The sequence below is a fragment of the Centruroides vittatus genome, unplaced genomic scaffold (genome assembly GCF_030686945.1).
Source record: "Centruroides vittatus isolate TY-2023 unplaced genomic scaffold, ASM3068694v2 contig_970, whole genome shotgun sequence".
Lineage (NCBI taxonomy): Eukaryota > Metazoa > Arthropoda > Arachnida > Scorpiones > Buthidae > Centruroides > Centruroides vittatus.
Genome location: NW_027122643.1, coordinates 1,499,697 through 1,526,855, shown reverse-complemented (window position 1 = coordinate 1,526,855; position 27,159 = coordinate 1,499,697). Strand labels below are relative to the sequence as shown.

Below are 27,159 nucleotides of genomic sequence, written 5' to 3'. Positions count from 1 at the left end.
ATATAGTCTAACATTAAATAACGGAAAATCAAATATATTTCTCAATATGTTCTGTGATAAAGATCAATAGTTGTTTTTAATAAATAAGTAAACTGATGTGATAATTTTTCACTAGTAAATAAATAATTCAAGAAAAATTTATGAATATTTTCATTATTATCTATTTAAATAGTCCACTTTTGTATGAAAATAATTTACGTTACGTTAAATTAGAATATTCCATGAAATAGTTTATAACAAAATGTTAAAGTGATCAATCAATATTTTTTCAGACGTAAATACTAAATATTTCACAAAACAAACATAATTATATAAAAATCAATTAATCCGGATCATAAACTGAAATATTTTATTTACATAACAATTTATTATTTAACGCAATTTACTCATTATTTTTTATTAATATTTTAAGTGGAAAAATTACAAAAGTAATTCGTTTGTTTAAATTAATGTTTTTTAATCTGTTCTAAAACAATTTATATTTTTCTGACCATTCTGTATTAGTAAATATTGAATAAATAAAATCATTAACATTAATAATTCTGTCTTACTAAATAATTAAAACTTACATTTATTTATTTATTTAACAACAAAAAAGTATATACAAATAAATTATTTAAGCATGTATTTTTACAGCAATTTATATTATCAGAGAAAGTTAAAGTTGTTTTTACTAAAAACAACTCATTTATTCGATTGCAACATCATTTTTTCCTCTCTTGAATCTTCTTAGTGATAAGAACAAGCAGAAGTTCAGAACTCTATTGTAACCATATGTTCTATCTGAAAGTGAAAGCAAATTTGTTTACTTTGTATTTATGCTAGGAAATTGCCGTTAATGTCTCGGCAATAAATTTTAACGTCAGAAAAACTGCATGTAGATCATCATTCTCCATTATGAGATGGCGGGTGTGTCAAACAGCTAACATAACTCCACAAGTCTGTTCAAATATCCTCTTTAAAAGATAGTCTATTAATAATTGACTTAATAACCGAGTTTAGTCGTTGCCACTGGGCCACTCCCTTACTTACGTGATTTCTATATAATTGGGTGTAATGTTATTTATCAGAATAATTCATAAATTCTGTCGTGTTTTATATAATAGAAACAGTAATATTGAATGGTACGTGATGAAAATATAATTTTAAATTTTGTAATGTTTACAGAATTAGATGTTATTCACCTATAATACTTCATTTTCTCTAATTTTCTCTAATGCTATAATTCCTCTTAATTTGTCTCGACTGTAAACAGGAAAATTAATTTGATTGAAGTAATTAATTAAAAATAATCAGTTTAACGTTATTATTATTTTTTTAATTTAGTAATTAATAATTTTGAAAGAAACAGAAATATTTTAACCATATAAAATTTTTCTTTTTAAATAATTATTTATTATTTTTTAAATTCTAATCACAATTTACAGGATTATACATAATATTACAACTTATATACAGTATTATATTTATAACATTATAACTCAATTATACATTTATATATGCACTAAGTTAATTATTTAAATTATTAATTGGGAATTTGCATTTAACAACAACAAAAATAACAATTAATAATAATAATTTCAGAGTGTATACGTATGTATACTTATGTATTATTCAAATACTATGAAAATTTATAGATTTGCATGACAATAACTAAATATAATACAAGAATGAAATATTATTTTTATTTAAAAACTTGTGAAATAAAATTTAAAACTTTATATACGTACACTATGTAACATATATTGTATATTTACAAGTTTGAACTGCATGTAAATGAATATTATATATATATTTATATGCAATTTATATGCACAATAAAAGTTTTACATAGGAACGAAAGCAAATATTTTCGTATATTTTGATTTAAGTTGACATAAATAATATATAGATGTCAAGAATAAAGTTTTTAATTTATTTATTATATTAATATTTACTTTAAAATATTAATATATTCTATGTTTATGTATTGGATAAGTTTAAAACTATATAAAACATTTTTAATGATATTTTTTAATATAGTTTTATATAATATAAAAAAGTTATATATTAAACAGTAAATTTTTTATATTCTAAGAATTATTATATAACATAAAGTTATATAAAAAAACATAAAATAAGACCATGTAACATATTTGATTTTTTTTTTAGTTTTAATTCGCATTATATTAATTTCCAAATGGACTTTATAAAAATTTTACTTGAGTAAATACTCATTTTCTTCATTTTATTCACAAGCGATCGAACAATACATTTTGCGGTACGATTTATAAAAAATTAATTTCCTACATAATTAAAAATACTAAGTTTACCGAGATAGAAACGATATCAAAATATATCAGAATTCTTTATTTAACTTTCTATTAAATAGAAAATCTAAATGTAATATTAAAGCTAGAGAAAGAATTTTTCTTTTTTTCTCTTTTTTTCAATTTTTCTATCGGACGAGCGATTTAATTAAAACGACAATCCTCTTACAACGGATAAGGTTTTGTTCTACACAAGAAAAAAATTGCTTCACAAACCTACATTAGAGGGGAACTGAAAGGAATCATGTCTTAATTACAACGACTAATGATTTAAGAAATCTGTCGAATCGAAATGCTTCAACCTTATTCTAAAGAGACTAACAAATTGTTTTAATGAGTAAAGAGTTGACTGTACGCTAACTAGAAGATAGTGATTCATTTGCACTAATGGAAATATCCAACATAAATGTGACGACAGAGAAAGACTATTACGTCCAGACAAGAATTAATACCTCGGGGTTTATTATGGCTTCTATGTCCAAGTAAGGAACATGGACGTGACAAATGACAACTAACACTTTGCTAGCGATACAAATGAGGTCCTACATTGACAAAATTAATTTAAGAACATCATCATTAATTACATATTTATAAAAATAAAGAAGTTTTCACTCCATGTCTTTCAAGACAAATTACTTTCTTTTCTCATTTATATGCTTCAAATTACTTATGTGTGGATTTATAGACTTATATGGGTTTAAGTTAGATGTGATTTTAGACAAGAATTAATTAATTGAAGTGTAATTCTTTATTTAAACTTAAATTAAGTATATTTGAGATACTGTCAGTGTTTTATGTAACATTAATAGCCAGTTGTAGCATCGTTTATTATAGTTGGCACTTTGATTGCTCAATCTGAAGACTTATAAAAAATGAGTTGGTGATATAAAAAATAGAAAAGATAAAGTAAAAATAGTACAATTCTTACGGCTTTGAAGGCGTAAAATGCAAAAAAGATAACTGAGAATTCTCTTGTTGTTATTGTATTATACAACTGTAATTAAAATTTTTACATTCTTAAATTATGTAAACATTAAGAAATTTTATCTGCCGAATAATGTGAATTTAATAAATATATTTAATTAGAAAAGAAAATAAAACATATTAAATAACAATAAAAAATCTTTATCAAATAATAAACGAAAATTGATCTAACTTCTGCTTCATTCTAACACGACACTTTAATGCGTGGTAAATGGGATTTTCCGATAAGCAGGATGTTTGTTTGAGGAGGAAATCTTGAAATGGACGTCGGTAAATTAAATTTCGAGTGTTGTCCATGGAATTTGGTTATATAAAGTTCTCGTTTATCCGTAAAATAAACCATTAAATAAACATTCTCAATACTACGAGTAGTTGTTTGTAATTAAAATTATAATATTTTCTATAATGACGAATATTTTCGAACATTAGTTTATTTTTAATTAGTCGCAAGTAATTTTCTATTTTGCATAATATTCATATAATAACTTTAAGGTAGTAGAATTCAGATTTTAAGGAATATTTAAAGAATGTAGATACGATTGTAATAACTTAATCCTTTTGTTTATCCTTATTGATAAACAAAAAAAATTGCAAAATTGTAGCAAAATTAAGTAAGAATAAAGAGTATAAAACTTGAAAAAAAATTTAAACCTTTGATAGCTATTTTGATTTTAAATCTTTAAAATCAGCATCTATTAATAAAAATAATTATACTTTTTCATAATTAAATTTTACAAAGATTTTACACCTTGGTAAATTTTTATGTAAATGTGATTGTGGTGGCAGTTTGATGAGATCTAACTGCAAGGAGAATTAGAACTTTGTGCTCTAGCAGCAGCTTAAAAGTAAATGTCTGTCACGAATTTGTGCAATTTTCATCGTTTTATTTTTTAATTAAAAAAACTGTATAAATTTGGAGAAAAACTCTGCCTCTTCTGACAGTCTTTTTAATAAAATTAATTCCGAACCCAGTGTAAAGTTTTTTAAAACTTTTATTATTGCTAATTCTATTTTTTTAAGTTTACTAACTTTTTAACATTTGAAAACTTATTCATTAACTTTTTTACACGTATCATTGGAGATAAAGTAATTCCGGTTATGATATTTCCCTATTGCTGTAAGGATTCGAATCCGGTAGAGAATCTTGATTTTTCATAAGTAATTCCAATCAGGGCGTCATTCTCTATTCTCCTCTCTTCTGTTCGACTGTAAGGGCGTGTTTCTTTATTTCATAATTGTCACTCTGGTACCGGTGCCAGTCTTGTTCTTCGATTCCCCGATAGACTCCCTGAACGTTGATACAATGAAATATTTGCAAAAGCATCATGACCACCCTTAATAACTTATTTATTAGCGACGATTATAGAACTTTTAATTAAATTATCTGTAAGTTTAATAAACATTACAGATGGCATTACAGAAGATTACAAAAATTGTTAAAGCTGTTTAGAGATTATTTCAGCTGAAAATTAGTAAATTTTAATTTTACACCAAACATTATTTAAAACTTAACTGTTTCTATTTCTTAAATTACAGTGGTGCTTCGTATAACGTACGCCTCGAATAACGGACGCTGCGAACAACGGACTTTCTGTTTGGCCGTTACGTGACTCGAGCAACGGACTGGCTGCAAACAACGGACTTTCCGGCATAATTGGTGACTGCTTTATGGGTGCGTTCTTTAACAGCGGTCGCCCTGCGTCTCCGCTACTACGGGAGTGCGCTGCTGTTTGTAGGCATTTAGGAACGACGGTGAAAGAAAGAAAGATGGCAGCGCCCGCACTATCGATAGTATCGTGATGGAGGAATCTATAATTCTAAAATATGAGCTTTTAAAGGCAAAAGAAGGGTTCCAATTGCAAAATTTAACCATAAAGTGGATTATTTGTTGAAAGAGCATTCAAAATAGCCACGAAAAAAATTAGAATGCCGGCTACCATTCCAAAAAATTCGTAAAGACACTTACATCACCGCGTGCGCTAACTCGCGCTTTCACAATTTCTAAATTTTCATTCATAAAACCACATAATGGACCCGGAAACGAAACTATCTTAGCCATGGAGGACGCCATGTTGCTTTCCACCGTAAACTACTGCTACAAGAGGCCGCTTTTGCCGTTCGACGGCGCGCACTCCCACCGGAATTTAGGAACGCGTTCCGCAGGAATTTTCAAACGGATGTCGCTCGCGCAGAGTTATGCGGAGGAATAAAAGAACGCACCCCATGTTCATTTTTTATGATACAGTACAGTTATTTTATGCTGCGGAACGAATTAAATGTATCAACATGTATTTCTATGGGAAAATGCGTTTCGTATAACGGACGTTTCACTTAACGGACGTGCACCTGGAACGGATTAAGTACGTTATATGAGGTACCACTGTAGACATGAGGGAAAAAAGAGAATTAAAACATAATTTTCAGGCGCGTAAAACAGTTAGTTTTCTCACCTATTTAACTACTTTGGTGTCGGATGAAACTTAGTTTCATCTCCGTCACGTGAATATCTAAACAGCTTAGTGATGTTCACGAGAATAAAGAACACGCTTACGTCTTCGACTAGTGAAAAATGTGTCTAATAAAGAAACACACTCTAAGCCAGATCTTGTCAAGGACCAATAATTCAAAAAATTATCTCAAAATTTAAAAAATTGACATTTTTATAAAAATATATAACAACTGTTATTACAAATTTATTACATGATAAATACGTAAATCGCTCTGGTACCGGCAACAGCCGACAGTTATTTCTTGAACAGAAACAACGAAATAATAATAATTATATTTATCATTATCATTATTTCGCTGTTTCTGTTCAAGAAATAACTGTGACTGTTGTCGGTTACATTTGTTAAACTTTTTACCATTTCATTTCCATTGACTTATATATTTAACGTAAGACGTAAGATATTCAGATGAGATAATATAAAACTAATATTTTATATTCTGAGATATCCATTATTTGTATTTTAGATAATTTATAATCATTAGTCTTGCAATAATTTGAGATTTTATAGTGAAAAAACTAAAGGGGAAAGCCGCAAATGCACTAAAATGTCTAACGGAGTTGGTGCTGGCTAAGTTTGAGTTTTTAAGGAAAATTTTCTCAAAATATCTAACCCCAACAATTAGAAAAATAATTGTTATATACACTGATAATGCATAAAAGAGGATAAGTATGTATCAAGAATATTAATAGCCTTTTACTCCACAAAAGCGTGTTAAAAGCGTTTGACATATACTAATGAAAACGTGTTATATGAATATTAATAGAAACGTATTAGTGTTTTAGCTCATGTGACTATTCTATTTCATTAAAAAAATCATTATTATCACTTCAGACATCGGTATAATAGGTCGTAGATACAAACAAATATGATATTTTGTGACGTATGCAAGAAAATCATCTACACTTACTTATTCAGAAAGGAAATAAGCATAAATTTATACTTATAACAGTAATTATTTTATTTGTTTATTTATTAAGGAAACCGTGTTTTCTTATATGTTGAGCATCAAACACAAGTACCGTGTTATTTATTAAACACTTGGCACTTACTTACATTCAGAAAGGAAATAAGCATAAATTTATACTTATAACAGTAATTATTTTATTTGTTTATTTATTAAGGAGTAACTTAAATTGTCTTATATAACCTGAAATTAATTACAATTATGTAATAATGAGAAAATTAGGAATAGATATATCTAGTTTCTAAATTTATAATAGAATCACAAACCATTTTAATTGCAGTTTGCTTAAATGTATGAGTTAATTATAATAGAGAAATTTTAATTATTTCATTAGATAAAGAACAAAAGTTAAAAGTAAAATTGATATAGAATACTCAAATTTTAATGTAAGTTTTAATTGCATTATTTATTTTGATATATACTAGACTTTAACCATAAACTAAATGACAAGGAATTTGTTTAAATGTTTCTAAAATTATATAATTATTTATGAAAGGATCCATTATTTATTTCCTTTTATTGTTTGTTTCTACGTTTATATTAGAAAAATAGAATTAATCAAGTAAGAATGTTGTTTATCAGCCAGTAAGTCAAGATCACTTGTAGAGAAACATCATATCGTATTCCTGATTAATGAATAGCATGCTATTTTTCCAATATATTAAAAAAGAACCTCCAAATAAATGTGAGTTACAGGACTTCTAGGTCAAAGCAAATAAATTTCTGAACTGCTACAGAAAAATTTCGTAAATTTCTCGTTTAATCAGAAATTTAAAAGTAATTTTATTTTATCAGAGAATTATATTTTGTAATAAGATAAACAGCAGAGTTTAAAATGGATGAATGATAGAAAAAGGAATTAATTAAATAACTGAAATAAAATGAATAATAAAGTTTCTAGAATCAAGGATTAAATTCTGAAAATTTAATTTCTAGAATATAATTAATTAATTAAATAAAAATGGTTTTATTTTGTACTGTACATCATACGTCACAACTTTATGCATAAAATCAGTTATTTTAAGAATTTTTTCTGAATTTTTTACATATTTAAGGATACATTAAATTACTTAAAAGTATTTCCTATAATGAAATTTATCACATTGATGAAATATGACGTTTTAACCTTTTTTTCTGAAGAAATCATTTTAAAAAAATGAAAAAAAAAACTTTGCACGCACATCGGAAAAAATTAAAGATAATCTGAAGATAAATGATTTTTATGAACAACAAATCATTTTTAGAATGTTCCCATCCAATGGGAACGCCTGCTAATCATATTCTAAAATGGTGACTGATAACATATATGAAATCCAATTAGTATTCACATCAAAGTACTTTATATTATAGAGCAATTAAAATATTACCTTTGTGAAGAAACGTACTCAGGTATCATTGAAATGGAGCATAGGAAGATAAATTTGAGAAAAGAAAAATATAAAGATATACGTATATAAAGAATGTATGATTTATATATACTTATTTAACTAATAGAGTAAATAATAATTAAGTATTTATCATAATTTCCTTTGTGTAGTTTATTTACATTAAATTTTTGATTAAAGTAAGGATATTCTGCCATTGCTGCCACCTAACATTGGCTAGAACAGAAGGTCGACACTGAACACTGATAGTTGGTCGCGGGTTCGGTCTGACAAACGAACTGGCCATAGGGAGTTTTCGGATGTCTTCACGTGTCTAACATCAAATAGGAGCCAGTTTCTCATTGAAAATTCTCCCGTAAAGCATTTTCATTAGCAGAACACTCATGTGTTGTCCCATCACTTCACTCCCCTTTGCTCTCTCTTGAATATATTCATATTATCTTCATAAAGATAACTTATAAAATTATTTAAAATAATTAAATTTTATTAAACATAACTTAAAGAATATATTTATTAAACCTTACAAACTACGCTGCGCTATAAGTGATACACATTATTTTAATAATCTTAATTAACACAGCTTTACCTCTCCCAGAATTTTAATCTTTCAAATGTTTAGTTATATTATAAAATTAAAATTATATAATTTTAACTATATTATAAAAAGATTTATTATATAAATAAAGAAAAATTTCAATATAAAAGTGATATATTCACTTAGTAAGGTAGTATCATTATTTATGCTATTTTTGGATAGATATATTTTTAAAATAATAGTTTTTGGAATTTACTTTATACGAGATTATATTCAGGCAATTTCTTTAAAAGTGAACTTTGGTAAATTATAAAGAAAGGGAAATGAGAGTACGTTTGACGCCTTAAGGCAGATTACTCAATTTTTCATCAACTGGAATAATGTATCCATTAGTAAAATAATGGTGAATAAACAGTATTTTACATTAGGTTTATAAACTTTAAGAGATTGTAATTTGGTTTTTTTTTCTTATTTTTTGTTTTTTTTTTGTCGTTATGAGACTTTTGTTTAGTTTACCAAATACATTTTATGTAAATTGACAATAGAAATCATTTCATAAATTAATTCTTATAAAAAATCTCTGAAGTTTTGTCTAATTTTATGTAAAAAAAGACTAAAATGTAATTGATTTTTGATTTTTTTATTACTTTCTAGAAACTGTTTAAATAAACTGAATTATTTTAGAAACAACTGGATATTTTATTCTTATTATTTTCTTTTTTTATATGCATTAACGAATGATAACATGAAAAACATTGTTTATCTAACATTTCGAAATTCTAATGAACAATGCTAAAACAATGATGACTAAAGACACTATTTAATAATTAAAAAAGAAAAATCCACATTAAAATTTGAAGGACAAACTATTTGTGTAAAATATGAATCAAATCTGTGATTTAGTGAAAAACGAAGAATATTTTAAGACCTTTTCCGGCCGTAGTCAACATTATTTCTTCTATTTATCTACATTTTTTTTTATCTCTTGAAGTTTAAATTATATTTTTAAACTTTAAATGATAAGACATCGATTCCTCTAATTTTCATTTTAAATTAGACTATAAAATAAATCAATTTATTAATAAACTGAACATTTTAAATTTTATTTTTAAACGAATAATTTAGAAACGTTGAGAAATTGTCAAATTTCATATTTACTTTAAATTAATAATGATATTTTAGGACAATATATAATAATAATTAGTTTAAAATATACATTTTTAATTGATTATTTAACAGATGAACACTCTTTAATGTTAATATTATATTATTTTACATAATAGCAGCGAAATTCTTACAGTTCTGATCTGTTCATAATCATCTCAAAGGAATTATCTTTACATTTTTAATGTCTTTATAATCAGTATCAGTTTGTTATTTTATTTCCATAAGAGGAAAAAAAAGCTTCTTAATTCTACATTAAGACGATTTTTCAAAGATTTTAGTAACTTTATATAGGTTACATTTAATCAGCTTTTACCAAGAACAGAAACACGAGGTTCGTTCAAAAATAAATCCCTCTTCAGAAAGATGGAAACAACAAGGAAAACTTTCTATATTTTATCTTATATTCAAAATTGTTTTGTATTAAAAGAAATACTTTCTGCTAATTTTTCCAGTTTAATTTTTTACATTACATATAATTAATTTATTTATTATGTTTTCCATTTTAAAACATTTCTACTAATAATAATTGTTGATATTTTTTTTTTCTCTTTCTGTTTTGATGATGTCAAACAACTTAAGTGATTTTTCTCAATATTCAGAATGTTAATTTATGTATACTTTATAAACTTTCGGGAAAAATTCATATAAATATGTAATTAAAATATAGTCTAATATATTTCTAATGATAAAGTATTAAAGAAAACATTATAAAAAATATAAATATTTTAAATGAAAGGAATTATGGAGTAAGAATACAAAAATAAATAGAAAAATTAAACAAATGTCATAAAAAATGTTGCAATAAATAAATATAATATATAATAATAACTTTTTTCTTAACAATTTTATAAGAGTTTCTTTTATAAACTGTAAAAGCAAAGTTTTAAGAACTAAAGTTGCTTGTAAGAAGATGGTAAAAATTAGAGAAAGTGATGTTATAATAATACATAATTTGTATATCTTCTTATCAATGAGGCATAAAATACGAACAAAGTCATTTTCGGCCATATTTAATGATTTATTGATAAGAAGACGGGTAAATTACATGATGGTGATGTTACCATTTATAAGAAGAAAAAGCTCCATTTTTTCACGCGTTATGCCTAGCCGATAATTATTGAATTTTCAATTCATATTTTTCTTAAATAACAGATGAAAACTGTTTTGCTTTTTTAATAAATTTCAAATAAATATCATGAAAATATTAAATTTGCGAAATAAATTTCTAACTTTCTAAATCTGTATATCTTGATTAATTTCTTAAGTAAGATTTGTAATTTTGTACGAAAACTTGAAAATGATGAGTTGTTGATATGACGTATTTTAGAAGAAAATTTCATGAAACTCTTCCAACTTAATGGAAAATTACTAAATGCATTTTATCACAGTCAGGGGATGTATATACGTATTTCTCTTAGCGAGTGATTGAAATATTTATAACATCTACATCAAAGTGGTCACCAAATGGTAATTGTAAATTTGAAATATTTCTACTCTTCCATGTTAATGCTAATTAAGTTAAAGACAGGAAAATTGCCCCATCATCTCTGGTCTCTTAATCTTCGTACTGAAATTCGTTTAAATTACTCAGAAGTTATTATGAGAAGCAGATGGATGCACGGATGCACAGATAAACGTGACACTATTATCAATCTTGTTTAGTAACAGCAAACTAGACTGAAGATTGTTAGAAAAAAATAATAATAACTTCAAGGAAAGGTGCTTCTTGACTCGGCTATTCATTGTAAGTTACTCAAATATTTTTACCGTTTCTAGGCTGAAACTAATTAATATTACATAATTATCTTTTATGCAAAACCTTTATTTATTCTACTTGTTTATATTAAAATCTATTTGAATATCTAATTAATTTTTTCGCTAAAATTCTCTCGAAATTATATTAAAATGTCATTAATTAAAAAATCTGACGTACATAAAAAATTTTAGGTGTAACTTCTTAAGGAAGAACTAACGTTCTGTGTGGCATATAACGTATTTTTAACCTATTAATTTGTGATTAAAACTAAATTCATCGTTTTATTTTTATATTAGAATTACTTTTTAGTAACTTAAGCATTCGTAAATCTATTTCCTTTTCATACTATTGGATCATACTATTATGCGGAGATAATTACATACCGTTTCTCTCCCAAACAAGCCTTAAAGATCATTTTTATAACTTAGTAAATTTTTGTTTTTAATAATTTTTATATGAAATAAAATCCATCCTTCAAAGCTGCTCAGAAATATATTTTGTAGAAGCCATATGTAATAAATTATATGTTCCATAAGATATAATAAGAAAATATATATGCATGAGATGATATCTTACTACAGAGATTATATTTTTACAATACTTTCCAATAAAAACAACATTATTATTGCTATGCGATCGTTAGTTGCTCATAAATTTAAAAATATTTCAAAATTCATATTTATTTTCAAAAGGTTTCTATCTTAATACCTTCATGTTTAAGAAATTTAACGATAGCATTATTATATTATAAAAAAGCTATAAAATTCGTTATATTTATCTGAAAAGCTGTAAACTGTTACCGAATTTATGCACGATATTTTTATAAAAATAATTCTTTTTGTACCTGTATATTTTACACCTTTCAAGGATTAAATGTGTGGCTATTTTAAACCGAATTTTTCTTTATTTATTTTCTAGATTTAACATATTTAAAATTTAAACTAAAATTTAAAATATAAAAGTTTATTTTAAGCATTTTTGCAGGTTTTTTTTAATAAAGAAAAAAATCTAGATAAATTCATTATAAAATTCATGTTTTTGAATGTAATAAACTATCTTCAAAACAGTTTTATATGTGATTTTTCGTGTTTTTGAGGTTATATTATAAAAAATGTAGCAAAAAAAACATAAACTAATTTTTTCTGTGAGATAAATTTCTTTTAAATTATCTTAAAAATACGAGTTTTTTAAGCATTAATTTTAATAATTTTCGAAAAATTTAATTATACTCTTTTTGTTTGTTTGTATAAATTAAATAAAAATTTGCGGTTTATATATATAGAATAGGCCTAAACAAATAAATAACATTTTAGTGTATACGTTTAAATAAATGTTTAAACGTTTAATGGACTGATTAAAGAAAAAAGTTATAAAATATTTAGCTGTAATTTAAAAATTAATATAAATAAATTAAAAGAGGAAGAAATAAAAATTCTATTAAATGAAAATTATTGTTTATGTTTATTGCATAAAACATGATTGGTAAAGGAAAAATCCTAAAAATTAATTATTGAATGAGGTGAATTGTAAATAAATAAATTGAAAAAAAATAAAGTAAAATGTTAAAAATTAATTTAGTTCTAACAGTTTTCAATGTAATTTAAATTTATGGCATAAATAATAGAAATTTAAAAAGTAATTTTAAATCTAATAAATAAAATTTTAAATACAAATTTTCAGATGTAAATAAATTAATTTTTAAATTATTTATCATTCCAATACTAGAAAATTAATTATTAAATATGGAAAATGTTTCTATAGAGACAAAAATTCAAATGAATAAACATGTTTTTGTCTGTTATATAAACTTTTATTGAATTTTTTATTACTTATTAATATTAATTGCTTATTGAATATTCAATCATTAGGATAATGATAGAGATATGAAAAGGGATTACGATAAAGATCACAGGCGAATGATCAGGGGATGCCCACTTAACCATAAATGCATTAAGAAAATTTGTGATAAATATTTTATGACACATGATTTGCTAATAGTTAAACAAAGATATATAAACATAAAAAATGTTTTTAAGTCTTATTATAATTGTATACCAAAGTAATTTTACTCACAAATCTATTCCAGATGTCCTCTTACAATGGCACCTGGATATACCATTATTTTGGAGCCTTGTGATACGAAATTGTGGAAATTAAGTTACATAGTTAAATTTTTTAACTATGTAACTTAATTTCATACTAATGTATTTAAATTCGTATACAAATATATCATCCAGAACCGTTGAGAGGGAGGAAGCTGAACATTTTTCCTGGGTTTGGAGGAAACTTAGTTGTTTCTGCCATTATAAATTAATATGACATTTATTAACAAAATAAAATGCTTAAGAATGTTATTTATTAATAAAGAAACACTGTGCATATTTTATTGTTAAAAAAGAGCTTTTTAAGAAGCAAAAAGCCCTATACGAAGATTGGAATTGATTTCATTTTATCTAAATGAAAATCTTGAAATGTAATCAAATATATCGCATACAATTTGCCTATTATATTCAACATTTTAATAAAAATATTTAAGAATTAATAAAGTATAATAAAATTGTATTCTAAACATCGTGATCGAGTTATTTATTTATGATAAATATGGAAAAATAATCTAAAAACATAAATTTTAAATTTTTTATTACGGAGAATGATAAAAGATTATTTACATTTCTTCCGATACTTTTAAAAAATTCTATTGAAATAATTAAATAACTTTTATTTGCATCTTGTTTTATCGTTAATGCAAATAAACAATGTTTATTTGTCATAAAAAATATATCATAATTTATAGATAAGTTCTATCAAGATACAGTAAAACAATATACATGTAAGAAATGACAGTTCTCCGCAGAGATTGTAATATTTATTTTAGTATAAAAACAAAATTGCTATTGCTATACGATCGTTAGTCGCCTATAAATTTTAAGCTATTTCAAAAATTCATAGTTATTTTCGATAGAATCCATTTCGATATTCCAATGTTCAGAAAACTTACGATAGCAATGTGTATATAACAAAATAACTATAAAATTCATTTTATTTATATTCAATATCTATAAATTATTCGTAAATTTAACGAATATAAATTTTTTAGAATATATTTTTAAGTTAAATTGTAAAATATCACAAATCTAGCAAGCAAAGTCGCTCCCCTGTACATCATACTTTTCCTGATAACAACGGAGTCATGCCGGTCATCTACGTGACACCGTTCTGGAGAAAATTTTTGAATTGAAAACACGTGATTTCTACTCTAGCCCGGAAATTCGTATATAGTTTTTCTAATCTGGTCTCGACTTTTATCTATCTACATTCGTTCTCGAGTCTAAGGAAAGTCAGACAGTCAGACAAACGACAGTGGGAATTTATAGGTCTACAGTTTTTCAAATTGCAGCCCAACAACTGTATTACATCAATTTATCCATCAGAATTATTTATTGAAAAATATGGAAAAGAAAAATTTAATTTTGTTTCCAATATCTAAGATAATTAACTTAAAATATAGAAAATTAAAAAGTAATTAATAGTTATCTAATTTTAACTTTTTATTATTAAAGTTTATCTGACTGTATTTCTGGCTGTAAATCAGTTAGGGATTAATTATTTAATGTAATTTCATGGTAGTAAAATTAAATATATTTTTTTCATTAAAGGTAATTTTAATATCATTAATAATAGACATTATAAAGAAATGTAATTATCACAGTTATCTTCGATAATTATTTTATTAATTATTACAGTTATGAAAAAATGTTTAAGATTAAAAATTTAAATATTTTTAGTATTTTGATAATGAAACTTCTGTAAAAAGTTTTTGAATGATCTTTTAAAATAATTTTTAAAATTTTTACGATTTAAATATGTATCGTCGATATAAAACTATATTTATTTTTAAAAGTTGTTAAAGATTATGTTTAAATGCTAAATTTAATTATAATTATATTAAAATAAACTAATTAAATAGTAAATTCAAGTAAGATGAAGTCTGTTTCTAGCCTATCCTATTTAACTGTGCATGCGTTATAAAGCTTATTTATAAATTATAATAGAGTTTGATTATTATTTATGTAATATAGAAAATTATAAAAACATTAGGAGGAACAGCTTTAAACAAAATAAAATATGTAAGCAGTTTGCATGTATGTCTACCTTTTAATACACGTGTAAAGTCAGACAGGTAAACACATGAACATTGATAAACTATGCTAAAACTTTCGTGTTACATTCAAATAATATATTGTAGGTATCATTATTTATCCAGTAAAATATAAATTTAACTAAAGTTTCGTGTTCTCGGAACTCTCATTTCTTCTTCCTAATGCATTCATTTACTTGTGTATTCTCATATAAAATATATAAAAGTAGAATGAATCGGCTTCATATTTAAGCGTATTAAGAACTGTAAATAATATTTTTCAATATAAAAATTTTAAAATTAATCCCCTAAGTATTACTAATAAATTTTTTAAAAAGAATGATTTTTAAATGGAATTTCTATTATTTAATTATTGTTCTTACTTCTTTATTAAATTTTTATACTTGTTATACTTTAATCTGTTGAGAATTTTTCAAGTAATGTTATTTATGAACGAATTCTTTAATCCGATTTTATTTTAAATGTAGAAAATTTTAAAAATTCATTTGAATAATTTAGAAAGGAAAATTAAAATATAACAACGACGACGTGAAATTATTCTTTAATATTTAAATATAATTTTATATAAAATCTCATTTACATATGAATTGTAAATATTGTTATAATAATTAATTATAACTTTTGAATAATTTTAATTAATAAGTATAAATTATTTTAAAAAGTAAGAAAAATAATTAATAAGAATGTAAATTTTCAAATATATTTTAAAAATAATTTATAACAACTTAAACTTAGTTTTTTCTGTATTTCTTGTATTAAACACTATTGATTACACTACTAATTAATTTTTAATTAATTACATCAAATACATTTATTATATATATAAATAAGCGAGAAATTTAATTGAAAAAATGTATTTTTAAATGTATTTAAAAGCTTTATTATTATAAATATTCTTTTTTGTAAAATAAAAAATATATTTTTAAATTGTAAAAAATAAAAGTTTATACATCGATTGATTTGTCTTTAAATTTTTTTCTTCAATTCATGACAGTATTTAGTCTGAATTTATAAAATAATAACAATTTTTAAAGTAGAGAGGATTACGTAGTTTCTTTTCTTAACCTAAAAATTAGGTTATCGATCAAGACAGTAAATGCATGTTTAACTTTGATTTTACAAATATTTTTCCATTTTCAAAAGTAGAAAAAAATTTATTTATTTTTATATTTATCTATAGAATTATTATTTTTGTATTGTAGCAGCTTTTAAGTATTGAGTGTTTTCAATACTCTACATTTTCAATTACATACTTTATGGTTTAAATCTCTGTAGCTTTAAAGTTGAGAAAATTTTCTTGTTGGATTCTTTTTAAAAGGACTTTCAAATATCCTCTCTGTACTAACTTCTAACTTATATCATTCCCCAGTAGTTATTATTATCCACTGTTTTCTCTTACTTACCACTTTCTTACTTTGTCTTGGCATGACAGACTTTTTTTTCTTCAATTCTTGCCAAAAGTACTTTCAGACAACCTGGAATTTTTTTATTCTGAAACTTTTTCTTTTAAAAGTTACAATCGAAGTCTCGACAAAATTTTTTTCATTATTTTCTAACATTCGAACTAACGCTATAAATATATTATTAGCTTAAACAAGGTTAAATCTCATCGAGTGCCAATAAAATCTTATAGTTTATTTAAGTCTGTTATCAATAAAAATTGAGTGTATTTATTAATAGATGTTTTTCGATGTTTTTCAGTAATATTAAATAACATTATATTAAAATAATTAAAACTTAATTTAAAAGGTAAATAGAAAATCACATCTAACATTATTAACAAGATAATTTTTACATTTTAAATCACATATATATCATTACTGAATACTTTTAGTATATTTTCGTACCTATAGAATATTTATTGATTGACTTATAAAATCTTAAAAACCCATTCGTATGTTTTCAAGGCAAATATATTCTAGTAACATTTTATCGAGTTTATGTTCCAGCATCATTAAGCTGATCACTTCATTAGCCTTATGTAAGTAATAACAATCTAAAGATCATTTGTAACACTGTTTTGAGGAGAATTTTATTGCTATTTTTATACGAGTTTCTCTCGAGATTTATGAATATTTCAACAATAAAAAAATTGTATAACCAAATATGCTTTCCATCATATCCATGTGATGGCTTTATATCAATGTTTAAAGAAAAAAAGTTTCTCCGGAAAGATTTGCAATTACATTTTTGATCGAAAAATATATTTGCAGAAGGAAATAACATATATATATGATTCATTTTTCTTTGTTCTGTTATTATGATTTCGGGTTTTCACATTTCTTTGAATTTTTCTAGTGTAATACAGTCAGAGTTTCTTTCATATATTTAAAAGAAAAACTTTTTTCTTTAGAAATTCTGCAAAATTGATACGATACTTGTCGATGTCATTGGATATAATTTAAAAACTTATTTAATACATTTTTATTATTTATTCGTTTGTTTGATTTTCTGATTGAGTTTTTATGTTTTTGTCTTTTATTCGTGTATTAATACAATGTTATATATTAACTTTAAAAAATTTATTTACTTTAATAAAATGATATATCGTTTATAGAAACAAGTCTAAGAATAAAGTTTTATACAAAAACGTACTTTTAATTATTTATAAAGTAGACCCGTAAGTAGGATTTTTAAAATAGTGAAGATTTTAAAAGGAACTTTCACTCATTTAAAAATCATGCGCATCCTTAAAAGGTTATAATATAATTTATAAATTTTTACAATATAGTATATAGAACGGGCTGCAATTTTTAATTTATTTAATTTAAAATATATGCTCTGGATTTTAATTTATTAATGTCTTGCCCCTGTACATCAGAATTTTACTGATAAAAAGAGTAATGCCGGTCATCTACGTAACTCCGTTCTGGGGAATATTTTGAATTGAAATCACGTGACTTCGGGTCTAGGCCGGAAGTTTGTATATAGTTAATTGGGCCCCCTACCCCTATGTTTTCCATATCTGGTCTCGATTTTCATCTAGCACCGTTCTCCAGATTAAGGAAACACAGACAGACAAACGGCGACAGTGGGAATTTATAGGTCTACGATTTTTTCAAATTGCAGTCCAGTAAAACAGCAGACTTAAGAAGAACTAAACTGGTACAAAACACCAAATATACTGTTTTAATTAGATGTGTTTGATTCTTTTCAAATGGGGGGGTTTGAACATTCAAACCTCCTCTTGTATACGGATCTGTTATAATGTATAAATGTATTTTTTAAATGTAATAAATAATTATAAAATTAAGTTATAACATATATATGTATATAGGTTACGTTAGAGTTAATTTTAGTTATCGAATTTTGGATGATTCATTATTGTTAATGAATTAGTAAAATTATAAGGAAAGATAGAAACTCAATTAATTATGTAGTTTATCACAATAACGCTCTCCCATTTTCCACTAACCAGTAGTAATTAATTAATTATCCAGTGTTTGATTAATTCTAAAGATAATATTTAAAGTTTAATACGAAAATATGAATTCCAAGAGCAACTTCTCTATTGATCAATGTGCATTAACTTTGTGAAGATAGACAAACGTAGATATATACTTCCGCAATCTGAGTGAAGGAAAGTACCCATTTCCATTTGCCTAGACTTTCTGGCATCTAACTTTTCCGGTTATTGATTTAGTCTCCAACATCTTCTCGTGTCTTTATTAGTAAATTCCATGTTCAAAAAAATCTTTGCTTCATACAATTCTGTGATTTGCTACAATATACTTTTTCTTAATTTGTTATCAAGAAAAATATAATTTTCTTTTTAATATATGATTATTTAAAAGTGTAACGATCTTTAAAGTATTTTTATGCAATAAAAAACAAAATTTTTATATATTTTTTTAAAGTATAATGTTTATTCTTTAAGAATTATATTTAAAATATTATCATAAATCATTTTATATTTTTATTTTATAAAGTTATGTACATAATTTATGAACTGTTTTTTAAATTTTAATTGAGTACAGTAATTTTTATAAATTATTTTTTTAATATATTTGAAAAATACTGTTTAATATTTTATACAAATATATCTCAGTGCAATATATATAGAGAGATTATTTATCTATACGCTAACATTGTATATTTAAATGAATAAACTTCATATAATTTTTATATAGTAGGCCTATTCAACAAATAACTAAAATTGTGTAAATTTACTAAAATATTCAGCTAAATATAATATATTTTTTAAATTTTATAATTTTTATGAAATTTATAAATGTCTTCTCTAATAATTTCGAAGTTACGCTCATTAACTCGTTTTCTATAATAAAAAAATGTTTTCTAAGAAATTAAACTAACAAAAAATACTTTAATAGTTTTTGTAAACTAGTCGCGATTATTATTAATTATTTATTCCAAAAATATTCTTTAAAATCTCTGGAAGAAATGTGGCAATTTCTTTCTTTATTCTTAAAACTCGTTATTTTCATAATAACCTTAAGTTTCCTTCAGCCAAAATCTCTTCCCATTTGACTACACTTTTATTGTTACTTATACAAAATAAATGGCCATGATAATCCATTATGTCATTTACATGGTTGTATGGAAGTAACTTAAAATGCTGGAATAATATTTGGGCTCACTCCAGTAAATGAATCTCTTGAAAACTGTGATCAATGTCACGTATTGATTAAATCAAAGCACGAGTATAAAATGTGATAAATAGAAAATAAAATTCTATAAATAAAAAAAAACGCAATGCCTTAATTTTTTTTCTTGAATTACTTAAATTAAATTACATTTTTAATAATAATAATTTAAAAATTTATTAAATTAATAAAGTAAAAAATATATAGGAAATATTTTGTTCTTCCAATCTAGAACTGATTTTAAAATCAATCTTTTATCTGAAGTTCATAAGATATTTTATTCATATGCATTAATATATTCAGGAAAAGATTTAAAATAATGTTTTCTTAAAGAAAATGTGGAAAATTAAAGAATGAAAAATTTATTTTTTTAAAAATTTTATCCTTCAATATCCGTTGAGCAGAAGGATAACTTTTATTATATCTTAAAGAAAATAAAATAATATAAAAGTCAATAATAGAAATTCACGTGTTTATACATTGTTCTTAAATATCATATAACGTTTTTTAATATTTAGCTAAATTTATATAAAAATAAATATATATAAAAACAAAATAATTTTTAGTTATATTGCTGAAATTTCATTCCGTTACACAAGAATATTCCATCTGTAAAAAACAAAAATACTATATTTTACTTGGAGACGTGTTTATTTTACATCAAATAAAATTTTATAAAGTCATTTTTGCTTTTAATTAATACGCATCTCTAAACGGAGATAACAATAGATTTTAAGAAAATCTAGCAGCAAACATTTAAGGTGAAATGTGCAATAGGGCGATAAATTGCAACTATTTCATTTGGTATTGCCAGTTCTCTTGTACAACTATCATTTCTCTACCTCATGCTGTGATGTAACATGAAGTTCAGAATAATGAATATTTAACATCTAACATTAATTTAACTGTAACAAAGTTTTCATTACTCGTAATTCCCAAGGGGTTTCATCCAACCTGGAACTTATTTTCCTTTAAAATTAAATATTTAATCATTCCAAAAATTTTAAAAATTCGTATCGTCAACCAATAGCAATGCTATTTTTAGTATGTAAATTTTTAAGTAAAATTTATTACATATATAAACATAAATATTGTATCTTATAAATATATAACGAATTTTTATATTATAATTTACAATCGTTTTATTATATTTACATTAAATTTAAATAAAACGTACGATTATATCATCGATTTTTCGTTAAAGCTGTAAAAAAGAATAAAAATATAAAGAAAAACTATCGTAACGTAAAATATCTGAAATTTATTAATGAATTAAATTGATCAAAGCTATAAAAATCAATTATTTATTAAAAAGCTACATATATATTTTAAATTAAAGCGGGAAAATATTAAATATAATTTAATTTTATCCAAAGAATATTTTTACTTCTTTCTATAAAGTAAAAATGATAAATACTTCAATGTTAAAAGTGTAAACATTAAACTACTTTAATAATTTCGTAAATATTAGCATATAATTAATATCATGATTGATATATCGATTCTTAATTTATACGTGGTTTACCGGTTATTTACATGCACTAATTTAATTTATTAACTTTACGAAACTAATTTGTTCTTGACAGTTTTATCAAAAAGTTCTTAAGCAGTTTTTATTTATATATTAAAATAATAAAATAAAGCATTATTTTCTTTAATTTCGAAATATTTCTAATTAGAAAAAATCTATACAATTATTTAATTCGATGTTTCTTTGTTTTTATATATAAAAAATAGTCATTACTCGGTTTTAAAAAAGGAAATTAAATCTGGTAAACAAAAACAGAAGTTTAATTAACCGAAGAAATTGTTCTAAGTAATGTAATTTAGAATTTATGAAAAACATGATGTAATAAATCTTAATTTATTAATGTATACATTTAATATTAAAACTATAAAATATACATTAAATTTATTAATAAAATATAAATAGTAAATTATTAATTAGAATTACACGAAATTTGCTGCTGTTTGCAATTTACTAAAACGTTTTATTTACTTCTTCCTTGAAAAATACACTCAGAAGTTTCTTACAAAAGTAAAAAATAAAACAATATATATATATATTTATTTATAAATCTTAGTTGTATCACTGTATAAGTCTTAGTTGTATCACTGTAACAGGATTTCTTATATTGGAGTTTCGATAAAATGCTATTTTTTGATGTTGCGCTAAGGTTAAAGTAAACTTTTCTTATAAATTGTTCTTCTTTTCAAGATGACTGATGTGAAATTTTTCTTTATAGTCTAGGTTCATATATTGCCTAAGTAATACACCTTCTAACTGAGATAAATATAACAATATTAAACTGATATTTCAATTGTTTCTTGTATAATTTTCTTAAATGCGCAATTTTATATTAAATATTTAACATTCAAATCTCTGAACAACGTTTTATGACCAGAACATAAAAAATGAATGTTATTTGGAGGCTATGGCGGGCTATTTTTTTAAAATGCATATCAAAAAGAAACGTTCCTGAGAAAAAAAATGTACTCCGTTTAGAGATGGCCGTTATTGTATAATTGTTTCTATAATATAAATATAAATACAGTAAGACCTGCGTGAACTGGACTCGCATGGTACCGAATATTTTTTCCGGTTTGGCAGGTTTCCGTTTTTACTGTAAATATAAATTAACAAATAACAACTTAATATTACTAAAAATATAAATTTAATAAAATAAAATTTGCGTTTATTTATCTATACACCATTATTAATTACTAATTTTTATTAGGGTTTATTTGAAATTTTATCAGCCTTCAGTATTACGAAGAAATATAAGTATTAAAAAATAATAATAATTCTAATGGAAAAAGATTGGGATTTGTACAGGATTTATTGCACAGGTTTTTATTTTATTAAAGCATAACATTGAATAATTCAATCAAAATGTTTACCATGAGAACATCAAAGAAGATTTCTATATATTTATCGATTAGACATTGCATTTTCGATAAATTACTATATATACGCTTTTTGGTGCATAAAAGTTTTAACGGATTATCTGACCGTAACATCAAGTTATTAACTTAAGTGGATTAACTCAACTCATGTTTGTTATAGTCACATGATTCGCTAATAGTGTACCTGAAAAACATCACTTAACGAAATTTAATGGTTCATAAATATACATACTATTAAAACTAAACTATACAATGAATATTGGCATGTTTAACTTTATTTATTTTAAATTAATATATTAAAAATAATCACAAATACTTGATTTTGATTAAGATGAATCACAATAACGTCTGATAAATTTTATTTTTATTTTGTGGTAAATTTATTATCATCATTATTTTTGCTGTAATTTTCTATAAATGTAGATAAAAGTTACATTTACAGCAATTTAATTCAATAACTATAATTCATTGAAGTCAAAACAGCATAATCAAGAGTGTTGCAACAAAAAAATAATTATTAAACGTCATGGAGACTAATGAGTGGCAGAAACTATTATAAAATTGATGAATACTCTAGTTGAAATGCATAATCATATGATTACAAAAGTTCGATTTTGTATTTTCGTTTATTTCTTTATGTTCTCAATTGGAAAAAGAGGAAGATACGTGTATTGGAAAAGGAGATTTATCAAATGTGAATTATAGATTATTTGGAAATATCGTGACAAAAGCTTTCAAGCAACACCAAAACGAATGCGAGCAACTTAGAAAAATAATAAAGTGAAATCATCTAGAAAATCTGAGGGTGGAAAAATTAAAGATTTAACAAATTATTGCAAATTTACTGCATAGTTTAGAATCTGGTGAAATTATTTAAAATTTTTGCTTTGTTTTAAAATAATTTATGATTTTCGTTCCTTAAGTTTCAACCAAGCAATATTTTAAATTTATAACTTGCTACTAATGCAATTTAAACAGCGATGCATAATTTAAATTAATAATATTTTTAAAATTCTAGAAAATAAGATATTATTTACGGTAGAAAGTTTTAAAGATATAATTATACTTTTTAATTTACTCAATCAGTAGAGTATATTTATTAAATAAAATATTTTAAATTTATATTTCTGGAATATAGAATATTTTCAGTGTAATGTACGTATAAAATTAAGTTTACGTGTTACAAATTCTACGTCATTTGCTAATTGCAACAAAATATTGATGAGAATTTTCCATAAATTAATTAAAATGACAGCACTTATTCAAAAATAATAATTTGATTGATAAGTTTATTACGATTAAAGTTATTAGTAAATTAAGTGTGTTTAACTAAATTGATGCTGACAAATCCTTTTCATAAATCAAAGCACTGGAAATTTTTTTATAGTTTAATTTTAAAAGGAATTTTTATTTCTTAAAAATAATAATTTAATAGCCTTTATTTATTGTTTTTCTTAAAGATTAGAATCAAAATTATGTTTCTGTAGACGAATTTAAACTTTTATATCGAATTAGTTCACGAAATGAGAATTTAGTTAAACTGACAAATTAATTCGCAAAATATGAAGTTATTTCAAATTTAGTGCCTTTATTAATGTCAAAGTTGATAATAAAATTCGAAACTACTTAGCCTATATTAGTAATATATTCCTGTCGATAAATGAAACTTTTATTAGAGGAACTTAAATTTAATGAGTAAGAAAATGTGTTAAAGCTTGTACCAATGTATACTTATCAGTCGATTTATCTAAAGAATTATATTTTTCCACCGAACCATATAAAATAGTTCTAACGAAAACTTTTTAATTCTTGAATTCAATTTAGGATTAATTAAGAGAAACAATCTGTATATTCAAAATACAGAAACTTCGTTGACGGAAATTGCTCTTCAGAGGAAATGAAACTTCCTTCTACAGAACATTATTATTATATTTATTAAAAATGGTGAATATTAATAGCAGATTAGACAGCCTTTTTAAAAATTATATACATAAATTTCTTTGTTAAACTCGTATTAATTTTATATTGCTTAATTTATATTGAAAATAAAATTTTTTTATACATTATCTATAATCCTTAGATAGAATACATAAGATATTAAGTGAATTAAAATTCTTATTTTCAAATTTCTTATTTAGTTTTCTAGAAACTTTTAAATTTAAAATATTTTTCTAACAAATAATATAACATCAAAAACATCAATAAATAAATCAAATATATAGAAACTCAATTCGAAAGCATTACATAATAGCAAACGTTCAATTAAGAAAATACAGTTTTGTTTCTACTATTTTTTCAAATGAATCTAATCTAAACAATAATATTGAGATCTGTTCATGAATAATTCATAAATTGAGAATATTTCTTATAAATTCGATATTTCAATCTATTATTAAAAAAAAAAAAATGGAGCCTTAATGTTCTGTATTGTGTACTTTATCCATACCGTAGGAGTTCAAACTTATGATATATACCTAATGGAAAGCAATAAAATTAGAAAGAAATTCATCTCGTCGGTATCTAGGAAAATACTCTGGTAAAATTGCATTAAGAGAAAAAATATGCGATATTTGTATCTATCCGGAATGTAATAAGAATATAAAATAATCTTCATCGCCGTTTCATAAATTTAACTTAGAAATCGAACGTTGTATATTCTTTTTGATACGTTTAGAAAATCTTTAACCTAGTTTATCGAGAGAACACTTCCATTATTTGTTATAATTTTGTCAGTTTCAATTTTTTTTTTGTTTTTGTATCTTATTTTCCAGTATCTACCAGGTTCCAATCTTGCAGAACATTGCGTGTGTTCACTGTATGGTGGGAAATAGCAGATGGATTTCTTTCGAAAGAGATGTTAAATTATCTGTAGATTCTTGTGCTAAAGCTATCAAAATAATCCCGTTTTATAAATACCCATTAAGCAGCTTTTAAAATAATCCATATCTTGTATGTTTCTTATACTTTCATTATGAATGCTTTCTGCTATTTTAGACAGTAAAATACTCCAATATTATTTTAAAATTTATTTTAAAAAATATTAAATTATAAAGGAAGAAAAAAAATTACAGATTGCATTTATTTCATATTTAAACTAAAGTGATTTTATTTTGTATTCTCTACTAATGTTTTTTCTTTTTATTTTTTAATGTAAAATACTTGGGTATACAACAGCAAAATGCTTTTACTTTATTTTTCTAAGCCGAGAAATAAAAATTTAATGATGGATATATATTTACATTAGTAAAATGGGATTCCTAGAAATTATACTTAAAACTGTATTTAAAGTTATATAAAATTCTCACATTTTCTAAATTATCATTCTTATTTTGTTTTTTTTCTAATTTTAACAAAAATTAAGTAAAACTTTAAACTCCTTTTTTAGAAAAGTAATAATTATTTATATCCAGATAATAAATTTTAATGAATCAAATAATCATATGAACGGTTTTGTTAATTACTATTACTTAAAATTACGTATGCATTAAAAAATGATAATTTTCTACCATTTTATTTAAAAATGTAGCCTTTAAACACATTTTTATCTGTTTTTTTTTTCTAGCTATCGAAAATTGATCATGCTACAGCTACGCTTAAGGCTACTACATTATTTTTATTTTTATTTTTTTCTTGCAAATATCTCCATTTAAAATAATAATCTATATATATAATTAAACGATACTCTCAATATTGGTAAAATAATTAGCTTTAACTATATTGAACCTTTTAATTATATTTTGTATATTAATTATAGTAGATTAATTATCATTCATCTTATCCTCGCCGTATTCATCATGTCGAATTTATTAAGGAACCATCAACATAAACAAAGTAAAAATAAATTATGTAACGTTTTATAATTTATATTCAATCCAAACT

The 27,159-nt window shown here is 23.7% G+C and overlaps 1 protein-coding gene across 2 annotated transcripts in view; it reads left to right on the top strand.

Annotated features, from left to right (window-relative positions):
* LOC136985426 (cell adhesion molecule Dscam1-like) overlaps positions 1-27,159 on the top strand; it is a 125,367-nt gene that overhangs the window by 40,209 nt on the left and 57,999 nt on the right. The window lies entirely within an intron of this gene.